This window comes from Sinohyriopsis cumingii, unplaced genomic scaffold, assembly GCF_028554795.1.
Source record: "Sinohyriopsis cumingii isolate HCF-2022 unplaced genomic scaffold, ASM2855479v2 utg002490l, whole genome shotgun sequence".
Classification (NCBI taxonomy): domain Eukaryota; kingdom Metazoa; phylum Mollusca; class Bivalvia; order Unionida; family Unionidae; genus Sinohyriopsis; species Sinohyriopsis cumingii.
The window spans coordinates 59,043-79,401 of NW_028316229.1; the positions used below are offsets into that span (position 1 = coordinate 59,043).

General features: G+C 41.7%; 1 protein-coding gene across 1 annotated transcript in view; it reads left to right on the forward strand.

Moving 5' to 3' along the window:
- Nucleotides 1-371: 371 nt before the first annotated feature.
- LOC149770187 (uncharacterized) overlaps nt 372-20,359 on the forward strand; it is a 78,488-nt gene continuing 58,500 nt past the window's right edge. The window contains exon 1 of the mRNA XM_089949260.1: nt 372-509. The gene's annotated coding sequence lies outside the window, so the exon portion shown is untranslated. The remainder of the gene's footprint in view (nt 510-20,359) is intronic.

Below are 20,359 nucleotides of genomic sequence, written 5' to 3' on the forward strand. Positions count from 1 at the left end.
CCGATCGACCGATAGATAGATAGATATATAGATAGATACATCAGCAATCCAAGTACTCTGGCTATTGGATTTGAATAAATAAAATGAGATGCATTTATGCAACCTTCATAATCTTCACTGAGACTTTTATCCTTATTAATACTTCCGTGTTAGTTTATTTCTCTACCTTCATTAATATAAGCAAAGAAAGCTGTATGCATATCTCAGTAGACATCCTTCAACAAATAATTTTTCAATTACAAACTTCAGCCAGGTAAGGTAAACTATACATGACCTTGTTCATTGCGCAATGTTTAGCAGATTCTCTGCAGTGTTTGGTTGGTATGTTTTTAATAACAGGCTGTTAGTCGGGAAAGGTAAACAAGAACACACTTGATAATTCAGTTCAATCCCTCTCAAATTCACTGCAGTGATTGGTTAAATTAGCACTGTGTTGGCCGGGGAAAGGTAGACAAGAACACACCTGATACTTCAGGAAACTTTCGCTCTTAGGGATTTATAGACATTTTGTAAGTATCAGTCTTTTATATTATTATTAAACAACACAAATGCACTTTTAGTTTATCTGTCTTAACAGCTGGGCAAATGCTATCTTGTCACTATGTTTGTAAATACAATTCTAGCTTTACAATTACGGTACATCCTATTTAGTCAATTTATTTTTAAGTGTCAGGCTGGCGACACAAGTACACATTCATACTACTTGTGTTTACAATTACGGGAGAACACATTTAATCCATGTATGGAGTGCTATTGAACTGACATTACGTTGGAATCTATCTATTATCATGAATACCATTACATAGCATGGCTTAGTTCAAGCTTCATTCTGGTTTTTAAACTACTAATTGTTTGTGGGACGTTAATTAGTATGGGACGGTGATGCCATTAGCACACTCGGACATACATTTGTTGAAATGAGCAGCAGAGAGGGCGAATCCAACAACTTTTATAGGGTTCCAAATGCCGAACTAAGCCCTTTATGGAGGGCAAATCCTACAACTTTTAGAAGCCTCCAAACGCCGAAATGACGCTTTATGTAAACGCAATTGTCGCCGTCGTTACTGCGTTTTGTTGTCGGCGCCTTCTCTGCTGCTTCATTGAAAACCCAACCGAGGAAATAAATTAAAAATTACTTATACCAAATAATGGTACACTCAGAATCTTACACAGCTAGACTAGCCAGGGAGCGAGAAGAGGAGCTTAAAAAATATATCCCTGTGAAGGAAAAGTTTGAAAAAGATGTGCAATTACAACAGCAAGCACAAGTTGAGTACGCAGCTGAAGCAAAAGAGTTATTTAAACCTGTCATAGCAGTTACTGAAAAAGTTTTAATTGCTATTAGGGGACCAGAGGAAGGAAAAAGTCTTATTCAAGTATTTAGAGAAGAATCCGCTATGCAACCTGGTAGAAAAAAAATGATTGATCTCAGATCAAGATTTACCGGAGAGGGTATAAAAAATTAAGGAATTTGAATTGACGGATGCCCACAGTAGGTATGATTTTGGTAAGTTTGCTGCCGAAGGTTATCGACGCAGAGATCAATTTTTAAAACCCGGGTATGTTAAAGGTGTAAAGAAAGATACTTGGGGTGATTGGTTGTATAAAATAGCTACAGATGATTATACTACAGATAGAGAATAATGGAATAAGAGACTATAATGAAGAACAGCAAAAACAGCAAAAAATGGCGCGTCAACAACAACTGGAGGAAAAACGGGAACAGCAAAAAATAATACAAGAACAGCGACAACAAGAAAGAAAATAACAAAGAAAGAAACATCAAAAAGACCCTTCGCCGTTGCAGGGAGACCTTTCACTTCCTGCGCCGTTGCAACAGACAGAGAAAAAACGACGAGGAAGCCCCAAAAAAGCACCAGAAGGAATAACAGTACCACACGTAGACGTAGCTGATCCACTTCTGTCACCGACTTCACCTTCGGATTTCTCACTTCCTGATATGGGCCCACAACAAGGACCTTCTTCGTCTTCGATTCTGTTGCCTCCGTTGCCTCCGTCTCCAACTTCTCCCTTTGCTCCAACTCTGTCAGGGTCCACGCAGAAGAATTTCTGGTCGCCAGTTTTTCACTAAGGACGCTCTTAAACTTATTATTAATAACCGTGACAAATCAGTCGAATTAGCTGCACGTGGTTATGACAAAAATTATCTAGCCCCTGAGTATGCTGATAAGATACCTCCTGATTCTTGGATTGATATATTATATCTTGCTCACAAGGATTTCCCAGCAATAGTACCCATGAGAACGTCTTCCACTTATTTAAAATTTATAGAGGATGTGAAAAACTATAAATCAGGCAGCGGTTTTGGAATCCCTTGCCCTGATAATATTTTCAATGATGTGTCGCGGTTAGAAGTTCTTATAGGAGGAAGACGTGCTGAAAACAACTCACCGGAAATAATTAATGAAGCCGCTGATATTTGTCGGCGATTATTTCAGGGTGGTGTTATGGATGCTAACATATATCAAGAACTCGTTGATGAACTTATTGAAAGCGATTAGATACATGACAACAAATAACATAATATGGTTATGTACAACAGTCACTACACACCCGTGCAGGTCAGAACAGTAAACTCACGATTACAAATTTATAACGCAACTTACGGAGACGGACTTGGTGATACCGCTCAAAGGTTATTTGCGGGGTTAGCACCAAAATTGGGCCCTCTTGCAGAACAATCATCAATGAAAGCCATTAATGTTGCTGGTGAAAAAGCTCCTAGTGCAATTGTTGGTGCTACTGGCAAAGCATTCTCTGCAATCAAAGAAAGATTAGCGCGACTCATAAACGCAAACCGGTAAAATTGCCAAGTACCGAGACCATGCCGGCGGAGGTCAGTAAAATAATAAATCAGGCCGCAAATCAAAAACTAGCGGGGCTGGAATCTGACGCGCAAAGAAATATCACAGCAAATTTAATAGCAGGAAGCGGACTATCGTCCATTTGAAATCACACGCAATAGTATAAAATGTTCAAATCCATATCCGATGTAGCATTTGATATAGATGCGTCGGTCCCTAGAGATAAATCGGTGCGTGATTATGAATTTTATTCCTACGATGCAAGAGAGCCAAATCAGCGAGGGCGTATTGAACTTCAAGTTCACGATACAAGTAGATATTTTTTGCCATCTGAGGCGCTCATTGAAGTAGAAGGCAATCTTGTAAAGGCGGATGATACTAACTACGATCCCAATACACGAGTTGGTTTTGTCAACAACGGGATTATGGCATTGTTCAGCAGCGCCACATAGATGATTGATGGAAAAAATATCGAATCGATTCAAAATGATGTCGATGGTGCCACAACAATAATTGGTCTAGCGAGATATTCTGACAACTTTACAAGATCATCTGGTCCATCAATGATGTTTGCCAAAGATATTACCGACAGCGCTGATCATATTCCGTATGTTATAGGAACACCAAAAAAAAAAAACCACTAACGTTAATAAGGACGCAGATATGGGGCCGTAGTTATGAGTGCTAGCACGACTCATAACTTGGGATTTACAACACGCCAATCAATACTGTCAGGAAATACTAGAATGTTTTCGTGCGCGATTCCACTCTCTCACATCTTTGGATTTTGCAGAGACGTTAGAAGGGTCATCTTTGGAGCTAGACACACGGTTGTGCTTCATAGAAAAACCGACGATACTGATGCGATCTGGCGAGGAGCTGGTGTTGTTGGTGCTGATCCTGCTGCCGATGCTGCTTTTGCTGGTAAAGTAAACATAACGAAACTCTCATTGTGGATGCCGGTATTAACTCCATCGGTCATAGAAGAACCGCGACTGCTCTCTTTTATGAATCAAGGCGGTAAATCATTGCTATCGTGGCTTACAGTAACCACCGAAGCGATTCAGAGTCAAGTCAGGGATGTGTTTACTTGGCATATAGCATCACAGCAAGGAGTTTCTGCGCCACGACATATTTTTATTGCGCTGCAGGATGTTAGTCGGGTGAATAATCAGCGAAAGTCTCATATGATATTTGAAAAACTTGACGTTACTGAGGTTTAGTTGAGAATAAACGGCCAACAAGAACCATCCGAGGATATATCATTAAGTTTTGCAAATAATCATGTGGCGCGCGCATATCAGCGCTGGCTGACATTCTTGTCGCGTAACAAAAATATAGATACTGGGACCCAAATATCACAGCTTGACTTTACACATTTGTACCCGATTTATTACTTTTCGCTGGAGCATCTTGATTTATCCAAGCAGTCTGTTGTTGATATACATTTTCGAGCTCGTGTCGGCGCCCTACCAGTTCCCGATCCTGTTCATGCAGATGTTACCGATCCCTATAGAGCAATCGCGATTATTCTCAGTGACAAAACAATGTTACTCGAAGGCACTAGTGGTCGAATGAGAGTCATTGATGCACCAGTAGAAAACATGTAGGACAATTAGATCAATCCCGTTAATTATAAAAATGTCGTACAATTGTGTTAATGTCACTCTGACTCCTGGTCAGGCTAAGAAATTGCAATCAAAGCAGGCAAGCACATGCGGGACAAAAATAACTTTAAAACATGATCAAATTACTGGAGGTCCAAACAAGTTATCGTTGACTAAAACACAGTTTAATCATTTTAATAAAGCGAAGCAAGCGAAGAATGGAACCCAGTTTGATTTTTCTCCAGCCGCGGTCAAGAATATGGTTAAAACCGGCGGTATATTTCCTCTTCTCGCAGCAATACCAGCACTGATCGCCGCTGCTGCCCCAGCTGTTGCTAAAGCCGCTGCGTTAGGAGCTGTTGGAACCGCTGCTGGAATGGCACTAAAGAAAGCCACTGGAAAAGGATACAAAAAAGGACGCGGTCTAAGACTTCCAGGAACTCCACCATCGTGGTACCCAAAACGGTTTTAGGTTTCACTCCAATGTCAAATTTTGATTTGCTTGACGCTGTTAAACAATTAAATATAAAAAATTTCAGAGGCGTCTTTATGCGACATCAATTACCACAACAACAGAATAATCCAGAAACCGGAATTATTAATCTTGATAATAGTAACGGTCCAGGGACTCACTGGGTTGCTTACGCGATCGATCCACGTGGAAACATCTATTTTGATTCGTATGGGCTAGCACCGCCAGTTGAATTTCTAAAATATACAAAAGACATCCCCCGTCCTTGACAGGGACAAAATTTTGGTACTCAACGCTGCCAACACAAACACTGACCGATCCTCCGATATGTGGTCGTGAAGTATTAAATGTCCTTGATGCGATATCAGCGTCAACCAAACCACCTCACACAGTTGTGCACCAGTATACCATGGGTCGATTTAAACAGTTTCCTATTAAATAATGGTTGATATTTACGGAAGATCTCTTCTTAACAGAAAAGTGAAGCGCGCCGATATAGATTTATCAAAATATGCGACCAAAGATGAAATCGATAATCTTTTAAGTCTGACTGGGATAGACCAAGATGAGGTTGTTATTTTTCAGGACCGACACGGAAAACTAAAAACCAGCGATATCAAATGGCATGAAATAATTCGTAGGGTTATTGGAGCTACGTAACATCCCTGTGTTCACTGATAGCGGAAAAATCAGAGATTCGCTGATATCAATTGTGGCGCTGCGAGATGATACGCAGAAAGCTGCAGGGGAACGCGTAAAAAAGACCGATGATACAATGACAGGTGAACTCAGCATGAACGGAAACAAAATAGTGGTTTTGAGAGATCCAACATCCCCGGAAGATGCCGCGACAAATAATTATGTTGACACAAGCGCTAGCACCATTGACGGTAAATTGTCCACGTTGCGAGTCGAGTATGATGTTCATGTAAACGCGTTTGCAAGACTTCGAAGAAACTTTCAAAAAACTAATGAAACCGCAGAGGAATTCTTTGGTACTCCGCACACCGTTGACATAAAACTTTCTGATTTCAAGACCAACATTGACACGATCAAACAAACACAGCAAGATATCGTAAGTGGGATTCCTGAGATCGTTAATAAAACCGGTTTGATTAAAATCCCATCTGGAGTAACTGCCGGGCATATTACCAATATAGTATACACAGTATCATCTGGATTTACAACATGGTCTAAACAAAACAACACCATCAACTATACAGCAACAGTCACTGGTGTGTACAGGTTGTCTGTGTTCAGTGCCGCTAAATTTGATATCTTCACAACGTATCCCTGGAGACATTCCACCGACAAGTTTAACGGGGTTGTAACTATCATATTAAACAAGGGAACCGAAGAAACATTTATACTGGAATCCGCCGACAAGAAATTAACCGCAACATCTTACTGGTGGTGTTTGGAATTTGTAGCTGAAACACCTCAATTGGTTACTACGTAAAATAATAAAATGGCGTTAAAAAATAAATCAGCATCAATGACAACACTGGATGCGCAACAATACAGATATGATCAAGTACGCGAATGGCAGTCAGAGTTAAAAAATACCATTAACGAATGCACGATAAAAGTAAAAAAATACAAGCGGCGTGTAATCATCCCAGACACAATAGTGTATTCGGTATCCGCGATAGTTGCATCTACGGGGGTATTTTTATCAGCGCTAACACCAGTGACAACTGCAATCGCGGTCACAATTACAGTTTCAACATCAACGACAATTGCAGGCGTTGCTAATATTATCGCGAAAAAAATATCTTCATGCGCGCTAACAGAATTGCACGAATATGAAAAGTTAAATAATGCGGCCACGAGAGCCTATTCGACATTGTCGTCGCTCATATCATCAAGTCTCGACGATACAACAATATCAGATTCCGAATTCGCGCAAATGGCAAAGATGTATGAAGACTACACCGGTCATTTGAGGCAACAAAAGATAAATAATGACAGAATTACTTCATCAAGCTCTGCTTGATATAGTCGAAAATACAAGCCTGAAACGAACTTCTTTAATAACAGTAATCTCGACTAAACCAGAATTCAGTATTAATTTTCCAACTGCGATTCCAGTAAACGAGATCGCGTTAGCACAATTACGAGTATATCACAGTTGGCCCAATATCAGATCAAAATCGTTCGGTGGATTACCAGCAAAAAATTCGTTTGTGTTTGCACATAAAAGTAAACCCGATGGCACACCAGACTGGAACGTCATTGGGTTACCAACCGGATCTTATCAAATCGAAGAAATCAATGAAGAATTGCAACGTCGAATAAAAAATGTCACAACAAAGGAATCCAAAATAACAATAACTGTTCATGAGCCAACCCTGTCTTCTGCCATCGAAATAAGCACCCCAGACTACGCCGTGGATATATATAATAGTTCGATCAGAACAGTGTTAGGATGGCCTGAAAATTCACCACCGGCACCACCAATACCACCAGAAGCTAAGAAATCTGACTATGTCACTGATAATAAGTCATATCACGGAATTTTACCAATATACGAGGAAAATTTAATTCTGCTAAAAAGCGCAACATTGGGTAGTTTATTTGAATTTCACAGCGCGGATAATATTATATGGCTTTTTACTTATGACCGGAATCTCCAAAAAGAACAGTTAAATACATGACTATAAGCCTAGATGCGATCAATCATTACTTCAAATTCATTGATGAAGAGCATAAAAAAACAATTACAGCAACTACGGCAACTTTTCCAAGAACATATTTTTGATACATCACTACGCAGCGAAATTATTAAACAAACTGAGATATTAAATCAGCTCGCATACGATATGGAATATTTTAACCAGCGATTACTTCAGGCGATAATCGATCATGTTGACGGCGTAACCAAATATAAGCAACAATTTTTAAACTTCTTTAGAATACCAGAGGCGAATCTACAAATTTTAAACTTCCCTGGTATAATGTAGCCGAGTTGAAAAAATCAGTCAACGTTCTAATCAATGAGTTCTTTGATGACATACTTGCACAACACAGGCGATCACTACCGGAGCCAACTATCCTCAGACACAACAATAGTCTTTCGGGAGAAGGCCGACATGTATCTCCGGGCATCGTAAATATGACTGAAGTGGTCGCAGTCAATCTTGTGTGTGATGTCATTGATGGCAGTTACAGCACTGATACCACAGTATCAAATCAAGCCCAGCAAGGATTTGTTCTTTATTCATTTACTCCGAAAGATGTACCACCCGGATATTTGATTGTGCAAGAGCCGATCAATCCAGTCTATCTCATCATCATTGGCGACTCGGTCTCGAAAGACCATGCGAATAGCGCCCTTGGGGTGTTGTCTGTCTCTGTTGGCATCGTATGCTGTGGCTGTGCAGGCCTATACGTGAGTGACAGTCCCTAATGCAGTTGGTGCAGACATACTGGGAAGTCTGCGTTACTGTGGTTGCTGTTGTGTTCTTCTTTCTCTTACGTTTCTCTGCCGCCAACTGGCCTCTCCTTGCATCAGCGACTGATATGCCATTGTTTACCATCAGTCTCCAGGTGCCTCGGTCCTAAGCCAGCTCTTCCCAGCCATCGGGTGAAATGTTGCATGCCTTCATGTCCCTCTTGCACACATCTTTGAAACGGAGTGAGGGGCGTCTGACTCTTCTCATGCCAGTGGCCAGCTGTCCATATAAGATGTCCTTTGGCAGCCTTCCATCCTCCATGCGTCGGACGTGACCCATCCATCGAAGGCGGCGTTTAATTAGCAGGAAGTACATGCCGGGGGTACTTGCACGCTGCAGGATCTCGCTGTGTGGAACACGGTCTTGCCAGCTGATTTTCAGGATGCGTTTTAGGCACCGTATATGGAAGGAGTTGAGCCGGCGTTCTTGCCTCATGTAGGTACTCCACGTCTCACTTCCATATAGAAGGGTGCTGAGAACGCAGGCCTGGTAGACTCGGACCTTGGTGTGCTCTGTCAGCGCGTTGTTTTCCCAAACCCTCTTTGTTAATCGAGCCATGATGGTGTTTGCCTTTCCAAGCCTTCCGTCCAGCTCCATATCAATCGAGAGAGTGTTGCTGATGGTTGACCCTAGGTAGGTAAAGTTGTTGACTGCTTCCAGGGTGACACCGTTGATTTTGATTGAAGGGGCAATGGTGGTATCTTGCACGCTGACATTTGTTTTTTCCAAGCTGATTGTGAGACCAAACTGCGTGCAGGCAACAGCAAAACGGTCTCCCAGTCTCTGGAGGGCTTCCTCGGTGTGGGCCACAAGAGCTGCGTCATCTGCAAAAAGCATCTCCCTGATGAGCACAGCTCTCACTTTGGTCTTTGAGCGCAGTCGTGCCAGGTTGAACAGCCTCCCATCAGACCTGGTGTGTAGATATATGCCATCCGTGGACGTGTCGAAGGCGTAGGACAGGAGCAGGGAGAAGAAGATCCCAAAAAGTGTTGGTGCCAGCACGCAGCCCTGCTTCACACCACTGTTAATTGGGAAGGAAGTTGAGGATGATCCATCATATAGGACTGTTCCCTTCATATCTGCATGGAAAGAAATTATCATGCTGAGGAGTTTTGGGGGGCAACCGATCTTACTCAGAAGTTCAAAAAGGCCCTTCCTGCTGACCAAGTCAAAGGCCTTGGTGAGGTCGATGAACATCATGTAGAGTGGTTGACCTTGCTCTCTGCTCTTCTCTTGGAGTTGTCGTAGGGAGAAGATCATGTCTGTCGTCGACCTGCCTGCTCTGAAGCCGCACTGTGATTCCGGGTACACACGGTCTCCCAGCAACTGCAGCCTGTTGAGTATGATGCGGGCGTACACTTTACCAACAATACTCAAGAGCGAGATCCCTCTGTAATTATTACAGTCACTGCGGTCGCCCTTGTTTTTGTAAAGGGTCACAATTGTGGCATCACGCATGTCTTGGGGGACTATTCCTTCCTCGCAGCAGCGGCAAAGTAGCTCGTGCAGTGGTTTAATCAATGCTGGTTTTCCACGTTTGATAGCTTCGGGCGGGATGCTGTCACTAACTGGTGCTTTGTCGTTTGGAAGGCAGTCGATTGCTTTGCTGAGCTCCTCTAAGGTTGGCACTTTGTCGAGCTCTTCCATGGTGGGCAGATTCTTTATGCTGCTGAGGGCTGCATCAGTGACTGACGTTTCTCGGGAGTATAGTTCTGAGTAGTGCTCCACCCATCTGGCCATCTGTTGCCCACGGTCTGTGATCTTCTCTCCCGTCAGGGATTTCAGGGGAGCGACCCCTTTCACTGTAGGGCCTAGAGCCTTCTTGATGCCACTGTACATGCCTTGGATGTGTCCGGACTCGGCACTGCGCTGGATCCCTTCACACAGTTGTTGCCAGTACTCGTTCGCACACTGTCAAGCAATGCGTTGGGTGTTACTTCGGGCACTTCTGAGAGCAGCAAGCGTCCGTTCATTAGGGCATTTTTTGTAAGCTATGAAGGCTTTTCGTTTCTCCTCAATTTGTGGTTCCATCCTTGATAGGTGTGCATTGAACCAGTCCTGGCTGGGTCGTTCCTTCTTGCCAAAGGTTGACATAGCTGTACTGTAGATGGCACCCTTCATGGCGTTCCACTTGGCTGTAGCGTCATACTCAAGCAGGTCCTGGAGAGCTTTGTTCAGGGCAGACACATACTCCTCCACCTTGGCAGGGACTGACATCTGTGCAGTGTTTATGCGATGACGTCCTTTTGGTTTTGAGCGGTGTAGAGCGTGTGGCTGTAGTCGCACTCTGCTGCTCACAAGGGCATGGTCGGAGTCACAGTCTGCAATGTGGTAGGTTCTGGTGGAGAGGACGCTGTTAAGGGCAGAGCGCCTGGTGATGACCTAGTCGAGTTGGTGCCAGTGATGAGATCTAGGGTGTTTCCATGACACTTTGTGTTGTGGCTTACACTTGAAGAAGGTGTTTGTGATGCACAGGCCATGGTAGGTGCATAGCTCCAGCAGTCTCTGGCCGTTTTCGTTGGTCTTTCCAGTGCCATGATATCCGAGGCAGGTAGGCCAGGACTCGTGGTCCGCACCTACTCTGGCATTAAAGTCGCCGAGGAGGAATAGTGGTTCATTTTTGGGGCATCCTTTGATCTGTTCGTCCAGCTGCCCATAGAACTGATCCTTCAGTCTTCTGATGACGTGAGGGTTGGGGCGTAGACACTGATGATGTTGACAGGACCTGAAGTAGTGGTGAGGCGGATGGACAAGAGACGCTCAGTGCCCCCTGTGGGAGGTTCAACCGAGGCCAGGAGATTGTTTTTGTTGGCAAAGCCCACTCCGTGCTGACGGGGCTCCTCAGGTTCTCGACCCTTCCAGAAGAAGGTGTAGTTTTCTTCTCTGAGGGAGCCACTAGAGGCGAGCCTGGTTTCCTGGAGGGCAGCTATGCTGATATTTAGTCTGGTGAGTTCTCTATCGATGATGACCGTCTTTCTGGTGTCGTCCACTTCTCTGAGGTCGTCGGAGATGCCTGTACACATGGTGCGCACATTCCAGCTTGCAAATCGAAGAGCTGAAGTCTTCTTTATTGGTTTCTTGTTTATTTTGTCTGGTGTGGAATTACCGTCTGCTTGTCATGCTGAACAACACACTGAGCTCCAGACACCCACTGGAGCAGGCAGACGATGGCGGGTCAACACCTTATTGACCGGGGGCTGCCCGGCTTGAGGCGGGCGATAGTTGGCCAGTGGGACACGATGATCCCTCCCACCGTCAAAGCTGACCCGTGGTGCCCCTTCCCTACGCCAATCGGGTGGGACTTATAACCCGTAAACTGTCAGCTTCCGTGTTGTTTCCTCACTCAGTAGCGAGACTGGAGTGTCCTCTCCAGGGCGCAAGCCTGGGCGTGGAGTATGGAGATCCTGGGCTGCCCAGACGTCAGGATCCCCCTCTCGTCCTTGCTGGTGGGGTCCAAAGGAATGCTGAGCATGACATTTGGCACCAGTTTTGATGCAGGAGCTGCCGGAAGGAGGTCGTAGTCGACCCTCAGCCGCCTTAGGGGCTCCACTCCTGATTTTCTGTCTGGGTTTACTCCCGTAGCCTTTCCTTCTCCCGAAGATATCCACAAGGCAGTGGAGCCATAATCCAATGGATGGGACTTGGTTGGTTTTGAATCAGAGTTTTCTTCTCCTAGATGAACTGCCTGACAAGGCTAACGAGCTTCATCTGCCCGGGTTTGGGGTCAGAGTTTCCCTTCTCTTAGACTGGTTGCCTGCCAAGGCTAATGAGCCCAGTCTGCCCACCCAGTTATACCGCCGGGTACTCGGTCGCGCCACACAGCAGGCTCTGTTAAAACAGGGGGCACCGCGTGAAGGTGCTGCTGTGGACACAATAATGTAGGAGAGGCCATATGCAAGTAACCTCCCGCCCCGCAGAGCGAGACAGTGGTCCTGCGGCGATCACTACACCTGGGAAGGAGAGGCTATGAGAGACGCTTCACTTTCCTTTGGCAAGCGGGACGTCAGACCCAGGCCACGCACCCCCCGCAATCCAGTCCGGTCACCTTTATTTTCGAGGTGAAACACTACATATTAATCTGCTAGTGAAATCCTAAAAATATTTATATATATTTTGTGCACACTGTCCGATTTGCTAATTTTGATAGGGTGTTTACTAGTAAAAATCACAGAAATCGTCCGATTTGCTAATTTTGATAGGGTGTTTACTAGTAAAAATCACAGAAATTCAACGTTTTTCAGTAGAAAAGAAAAAAAAATATTGAAATCTGCAGAAACAAAATATTTTTTACTGAAAAATCATGGAAGTCGAAGACTTTTACGATTTCACAATTAATCAATCTAGTATTATATAATGTATCACCGTGTAAAATGTTTCATACATAACAAAGAACTTCTTGATGAAGCTGTCAGTACCGGAAAAGTTACCCCGGAAAAAATAATTGTTGATGAATAAGGCGGCACTGACGATTTTATACTGACTGATACTCAACTACAGCGACTAAAAAAAGATCATATTGTGATCGCGCATTGCAGTATACCTCAAATTTTAGAGTATATACGTGTATTTATCTTGAAATATATACCACCACATAAATGTTTTCGTGTAAGACAAACAAGCGCTCGAGCAAGCAGTTAAGGCTGCATTTACCCAAGAAGAAATTAACGTTAAATTTATTATTGACGAATACGGAGACGAAGATTTCTTACTAACACAGCAACAGTTAGATAGTCTCAGACGCGAGCATATTATTTCAACTGTATGTGACTGAGATCAAATTCTCAATTACGCTCACTGTTGCATTAAATCCAGCCGACTAAGGGAAATATCACCTTGATGAAATCACCTTGATTTTATCAAGGAAGTAAAAACAATATCATTTTTTTTACTTTGAATTTCAGTTCCAAGTACTTGACTTCATTTCTAGGTATCCTTGATGATCAAATCAAGGTGAGATATTTACTTCCTCGTCAAGGGACATACAAAGTTTTAGCTTTCTTACACGAGTATTTATTATCTTCCTTGTTTCATATTCTTGAGCTCATTCCAACCTAATCTTTTCAATTGCACGAGACAATGAAACAAATTCATTTATTTGTGCTTCTTCTACTGTAGCCAGCGATTTATATAAACTCGTCTGGATCATCTTTATAAATCGGTACTGAGCAGGCAGAATATAACGCCCTGCGCATTTAGCTTCATGTAGTGATTCAAAATCAGACATAATTGTTTCAGGATTTAGTGATATATTAAATCCGCGCTCTTCTAATTTTTTAATAGCAACAATCACATCATTGATATTTTGGTAATTCATATATATATATATATATATATATATATATATATATATATATATATATATATATATATATATATATATATATATATATATATATATATATATATATATATATATATATATATATATATATATATATATATATATATATTTAAAAAAATAAACAGTAGCCATTGAGCGGTTATCAACATGGGTCTTGCATTGGCCTATGGGTCTCCACGAGGTCCTTTCAGATTTGAGTTTTTTACTTCCTTGATTTTGTCAAGGTGAATTTTTATTTTCACTCAGTCTTACAGAGCTTTTCTGATAGCTTCTTGGCATCCTCGTGATGGGTTCTTTTAGCCACATTTTTTTGACCCATGTGATGTAGAGCTTTATACATCCAAGGCTACTGTTTATTTTTGGGAGCTCCATGTACATACCTCCAAATCGAAATCCCAGGGGTGAAAAAAACACCGCCACGATTCGACGTGGAGGACATATGTACACAAGGCCCCTGCTGGAGCCCCCATTTTATTATAAAACCCCAAATGGGCACCGTCGACAGTATGTCCGTGACGAGATTCGAACTGATGGCATTTGATAAAGTCGGGACAAGAGTCAAACGCTTTACCACTGTACCACTGTCTAATCTGATAATACAGGGTTTAAAAATTATTATATAGGTAACTACTGACAGACAGTTAACAAGTTCTAAAACATTACTGCTAAATTTAAATTCTGAACTGGATTTTAAATTTAAGTTGGATCTAAACACAGAATTCATATTACTTATGAAAAATACCTGTACTCACAAACGCGGAAGTGTTATAGACTGTGACGCAATTGTAAAAAAAAATAATTGTATACCGCCCTGGATAAATTTACCGGTCTTGCACAATCTCAGGGAGTGTTGCGCAATCACTTTGACAAGGGGGGACTAATTGCATGAGATATGCTTAACGGAGTTATCTCCCATTTACATTAAAAATCCTCGGATTTTAGTGAAGTAAATAATGAAAAACAATTTTTTGACTATATGTTTTTGAGAGGGTAGATTTGGTCACTTTACCTGCCACACGTCGTACCCCCGCGGAGTTAATACCGAAATACGTGGCAGCTGAGTTCATTGAGTGAAATATTTTTTCTTCACTGGTACTTATTTTAAAAGATTTAACTGCCCTAGACTCTCTCTTTCCCTCAGTATTTCCTCGTGCAGAATTTTCACTAGGTGTGATAGCCTGTAAATTTTGAAGAGAGTTATTAAGATTTTGTCCATCAATGTGATCAATTACAAGACCGTCTTTGATCTTCCCAAAGAAACATTCGAATACAAACCTGTGATTATGATAGGCTTTACCCCCAACAGTAAATCTAAGATAACCAGCATTAGTAACAAAACCAACTGGTTGTTTCAACCTGCAATATCTGACTATTCCCTCACGATTCGCTTCGTAATTGTTAATGATAGGATGTGGAGCAAATTCTTGGCTCATTTATATAATAATATATTTGTCTAATTTATAATTTGTCTGAAAACTTAGTTAAATAATCGCGCTCACATTTTAGCGCAACATCGTTATTTTTTGTTGTTGTTATAATATCTTTTAAGTTTAAGGTATCTCCTTCCCCCGCAACTTGCACATAACTGTGTTTTAGCCCTGACCCCAACACCACATCGCAGGCAGGGTATTGGTCCTAAACTCCACCTTCGGACGCTTTGGGAATGTTTCTCGCAGAATTCTTTTCTGCAGGATTTATTACAAACAGTTACAGATCCAACCTGAAGCCACTTGCACTGATTCATTATATATATAATATTTCTTATTTAAATGTTTGTCTTAAATATAATATGGAGGAGCTTAAAAGAATCAAGCCCAGTGCCATCGGCACCGGGAAAGCTTCTAGATTCGATCTTGACAGACTAACCCCTGACTCTATGAGACGAGCCCTGACTGATCTGTTTGATATTATCAGAAATGCCAAAAAAAGAATTTCGTAACGACGGTGCATCCCACGTATGGTCCACATTTAAAATTATACGCGACACCAACTCTGTCAAGGACGCTACAATGAATGATGCACGAGCGAAAACAGTTATCGATTATCTCTTTGATAATCAGAAATATTTTTTCAGAATAAAATTTATTGTGCAAGCAGATTCCGATACGTGGATTATCCGTGATAAAAATGACCCTGTCCTTGCTAATGAAAAAACCGTTCTGTTAAGTAAAGATTCCAAACCAGGAATGTTGACTGGGATTGATAAACCATATTACGCTCGAGCGTATCCTGTGACCGCGGTCATTTATGGAATCTATCCGATAAAAAAACTAAAAATCAATAAACTCACCCCAGTGAGATTGACAAAGTCAAGGCTGAATTGTGTTGCCGAGCGAGTAATAGAACATTTCGAAAATGCGATGCGCGGAAACGGTCTAACTGGTCTAAGACGTTCCAAGATAGCAGCGTGGGCTGAAAAAGTCAAGGATACAGGATCATCAATAAACGATGTTGCCGAGCTAGAAAAAGCATTAAGATTTCCCATAACCGTAACAACAATAACAGAGGAAGTATTATACAAATCGAAATAAAATCGAAACGGGGCTCCAATAAATATCATTGATCATAAAGCTCACGCTTGGACTAACGTAGTTACGATATTTCCGCGGGATCGTGTTGTGAAATATTATTCGGGAAATATATTTTATTTTATTAAACAGATAAGCAAAAACGACCCTGTGTCGATGTGGTTGTTTAAAAGTTCCGAAGATGGCGAGTATGATCAATTTGTAAAATTTAACGGCGAATTATACCGGACGGAATTTCTGTAACAATAAATGAAAAAACTCGCAGAGAAATATTCAGAAAACATTGAACAGTTATTAACTAATTGTTTTACAGTTCCATCAGTTGCCGCTCACGCCACTAGAGAGAGAAATTCATGGAAGCCAAGCCGAAGTGAGTTTCTTCAAGATATACAATTGAGTTGTGTCGAGTATGGACACGGCGGTTTGTGGAATACCAAGTATAATACCAGCGAGATGATATCAGTTGATATGGTTGTGTGTTATCCGGGAAGCTTTCTTGGGATGGGCGAGTGTAGTGGATATTTTAAAAGATTTGGACATCCCACGAACTCGATGACGCGAGTTGCTATAAACGGTCCTTTACCCGATTTTTCCCTGGCAGGATTTGCTCGTGTGACATCGTTTGAATTCGCTACAGAGCTTCATCCGTGATGTTGTGTTTGGTTTGGCAGACACTTTAGTGAAAAGCGTTGGGCACCATAGTGTTATTGCGATATATGCTTGACAGCCGAATACTGGTATCGTTGACTGTCATTGAAGCAATCATATCATATCGACCGCAGACTTTGGTTTGGTTACCAACACCGGAGCGTATCAGTCTCGATGAAGTCATTGAAGAATATGCATGAGAGTGTCCCCATCAAACCATGGATGTCATTAACAATAACGCTCCTAACATTCTTAAGATTAAACTCAGCAATAGTGAAAAAACAGCAAAAGATCTCGGTAGAAGAATAATCGGTATATTTACTCAAGGTGGCGCGTATGATCATAAACGATATCACTCATGATTGATTATGGATGATGCCGAATTAAATTTTATAACTGCTGATGCCACTGCGAGAAATATATTTTGTAATCGGGAGGACGCTTTCTTGTCCGACGGAACACGGTTGGGTACAATTGTAAGTTACATTAATGGAGAATCACCTCAATACACACATTTAAGTTCTTCGATGCTGGCTTATGTTTCTATAAATTTGCTATCGCAAGTAAATAGATTTCGCGACACCGCAGTTAGAGTTGCAACGGACTCATTTTATATCGATAAAAGATATTCAGAATCACTGGCTGTAAGCAACGATGAATTATGGAGTTCGTGGAGAATAAAAAAGGAAATGTTACATGGATATTGTGAATCCGCTGATGTTGAAATTAAGGATAATTATCGCAAAGCAGAATTATCAGAAATGTCGTCGGCGCCGTCTGTGTATGATCCAATCACCAGACACAAAACCGTTTATTTGAACGGACCGGGTGGTTCTGGTAACACAACTCGAGCGATTGAATTATTTCGAAATTCAATTTACCGTGGACAAAAAAAGATAACAGTCGCGGTCACACACGCGATAATGTGATGCTGACCTGTCTTGAGTGTAATCGACGTCGTGGTGCTAGTTAATTGATCTGGGCGGTAATTGTGTGTCCTCGGGAATTACTTGTAATTGTTCACGGGTGAATCCACGTTGAGGAGCAGTTGAATCCAGCCTGCAGATTTCTGGTCTACCAGTGGATCTAGTTATGTTAGATATCTTGTGTGTCGTGATGATCCAGATAGGATCGGTCGCTCTTTTTTTACCACCTTCAAGTTCACCTGGTTCATATAAATACCTTACAGTGACATCACCCAGTATTGGTTGTACTGAAAAATCACGTCGTTGTACGGGTATATTTTTTTTGGTAATTGCGTTAATAGGTTTCATGTTGGTTGTTTGAGTTATTTCATTATTTAATGCAGTTATCACACTTGGTAATCCTGCAACCCATTCACGAGATCTTTTATCTTGAATGAATTCCTTTGCGTATTGATATCCAAATAACCGCCCAGCAAGTGTTCGATTAAATCGTTCAACAATTGCCTGATCACGATGAATCTCAGTATGCCCTCGTCTAATGGTGACATTATGTTGCTTCATCGTTGATGATACTGCACCCTGAAATTCTTTGCCAGGATCAACTTGTAATAGATGTGGCCATCGTAGACCACCTCGTTGATAAATTCGTTCAAAAGCAGAAGCATCCTCAGACGCTGTTTTACTCGTTAACGGTTCTGCTTCTTTGTATTTATCGCAACATCAACTACAGTTAACGCGTACTTGTATGTTTTGCGACGAACGGTATCATGTGGTAGAAATAATATATCAGCTTGGTGAACTTCATTTGGCACACTAACATTAAAATGTGCAAAATAAATTTTTCTAGGACGCGGTAGATAAATTTGCCATATTGCCTGTTTGGATAACCAATTCCTAGCGGTATCACGCGTGACTTTTGCTGCACTGGTAAGTTTACTAATTGCTGCGCTACCCCTCCAGTATCCTTTTGGGAAATAATAAATCGACTCCATTATAATTAATTACCAGCACCTAATACAAGTTTAGATTTCATCGCGGACTTTATTAACCAGCTGACTAACCCTTCTTTGAGAGATTTCTCTGTGATGGCATTTAACGCGTAAATTAATTTCACATCCGCGAGATGTCTATGCTGCAGATCTTTACTTTTATAAGCTACATCATGAGCATGACACGCCTTATCAATAGCGTTTATCGGATACTCACCTGGTTTTGGTTGATCTTGGTCATCAAGTCTGATATCAAGTCGGGTTCCAGGACCACAGTAATTAGATCCCGGGAGATCTTTTTCTCCTGGGTATTTAGCCCACGGAGCCCCTGGTAATTTTCCTAACTTGGAGGCAATATCACCTCCTTTTTTTTAGCTGGCTTTGACTTTGGCTTTGGTTTTGGCGCTGACTTGCCACTGGAGATAAATTTAAATTTCTTTGTACCGCATCGTTCACACTTGCCTGTAAGCGCTTGTCGATTATTTTTTGTTGTAGTGGTTGTTATGTCTGCAGTTGGAGTACGTGCTCTACAGTTCACACAATATAAATCCATATTTATATTATATTATTCTAATGCAGATCACTGACTTTTCTGCTACAAGGAAACGAGAACCAGTTAAACATCACGCAGCACTACCAAACTCTCGTATGATTATAATTGGCCCATCTGGGAGTGGTAAGACGCAGTTGTTACTTAATTTAATAATGAAGTGGATGAAGTGGGACAAGTTGTATTTGGTAGCACCGAGTGTAGACGATCAGCGTTGTTATGATGTAATAAAAGAGTTTAATGAAAGTGCAAAATCGTTAAACAACGGTGATGATGTTGTTGACTTTATCACTGACATTGATGAAGCACCAAGTATTGATGATATCGACGGGAGAATTAACAATTTAGTCATGTACGACGATGTGATGTTGGATAAACAATCAAATCCTGCCAGGATATTTTCACGCGGCAGGCACGAAAACACAGATGTGATTTATGTAACCCAACGATATACCCAAATTCCTAAAGTGATCAGGGATAACTGTAATATTCTTGCGGTGTTTAACGGAGTTGATACACACACGTTACGAAATATACATCAGACTTGGTGCAGTGGTGATATGGATATAAATAAGTTTAGAAATTTATTTAGTAAGGCTCAGTCAGCCCCGCACGGATTTATAGCAATAAATCTACATGATCCTCGGACACGGTATCGAGTCGGGTTAAATAAAATTTTTTAATCGCAAGCAGCAGAGAGGGCGCCGACAACAAAACGCAGCAACGACGGCGACAATTGCATTTACATAAAGCGTCATTTCGTCGTTTGGAGGCTTCTAAAAGTTGTAGGATTTGCCCTCAATAAAGGGCTTAGTTCGGCATTTGGAACCCTATAAAAGTTGTAGGATTCGCCCTCTCTGCTGCTAAATGTCATTAATTTGTTTTAAGGCTCAATATTTTGGAGAAAAAAGAAACGGAGTAACAGAATGGGGAGGGGGCGTTATTTTGGTCGTTTCTGCTAGATGAAGTCGCAATTCCCAGATACGATCGAATGAATCTGCAGATCCATTGGATTTTA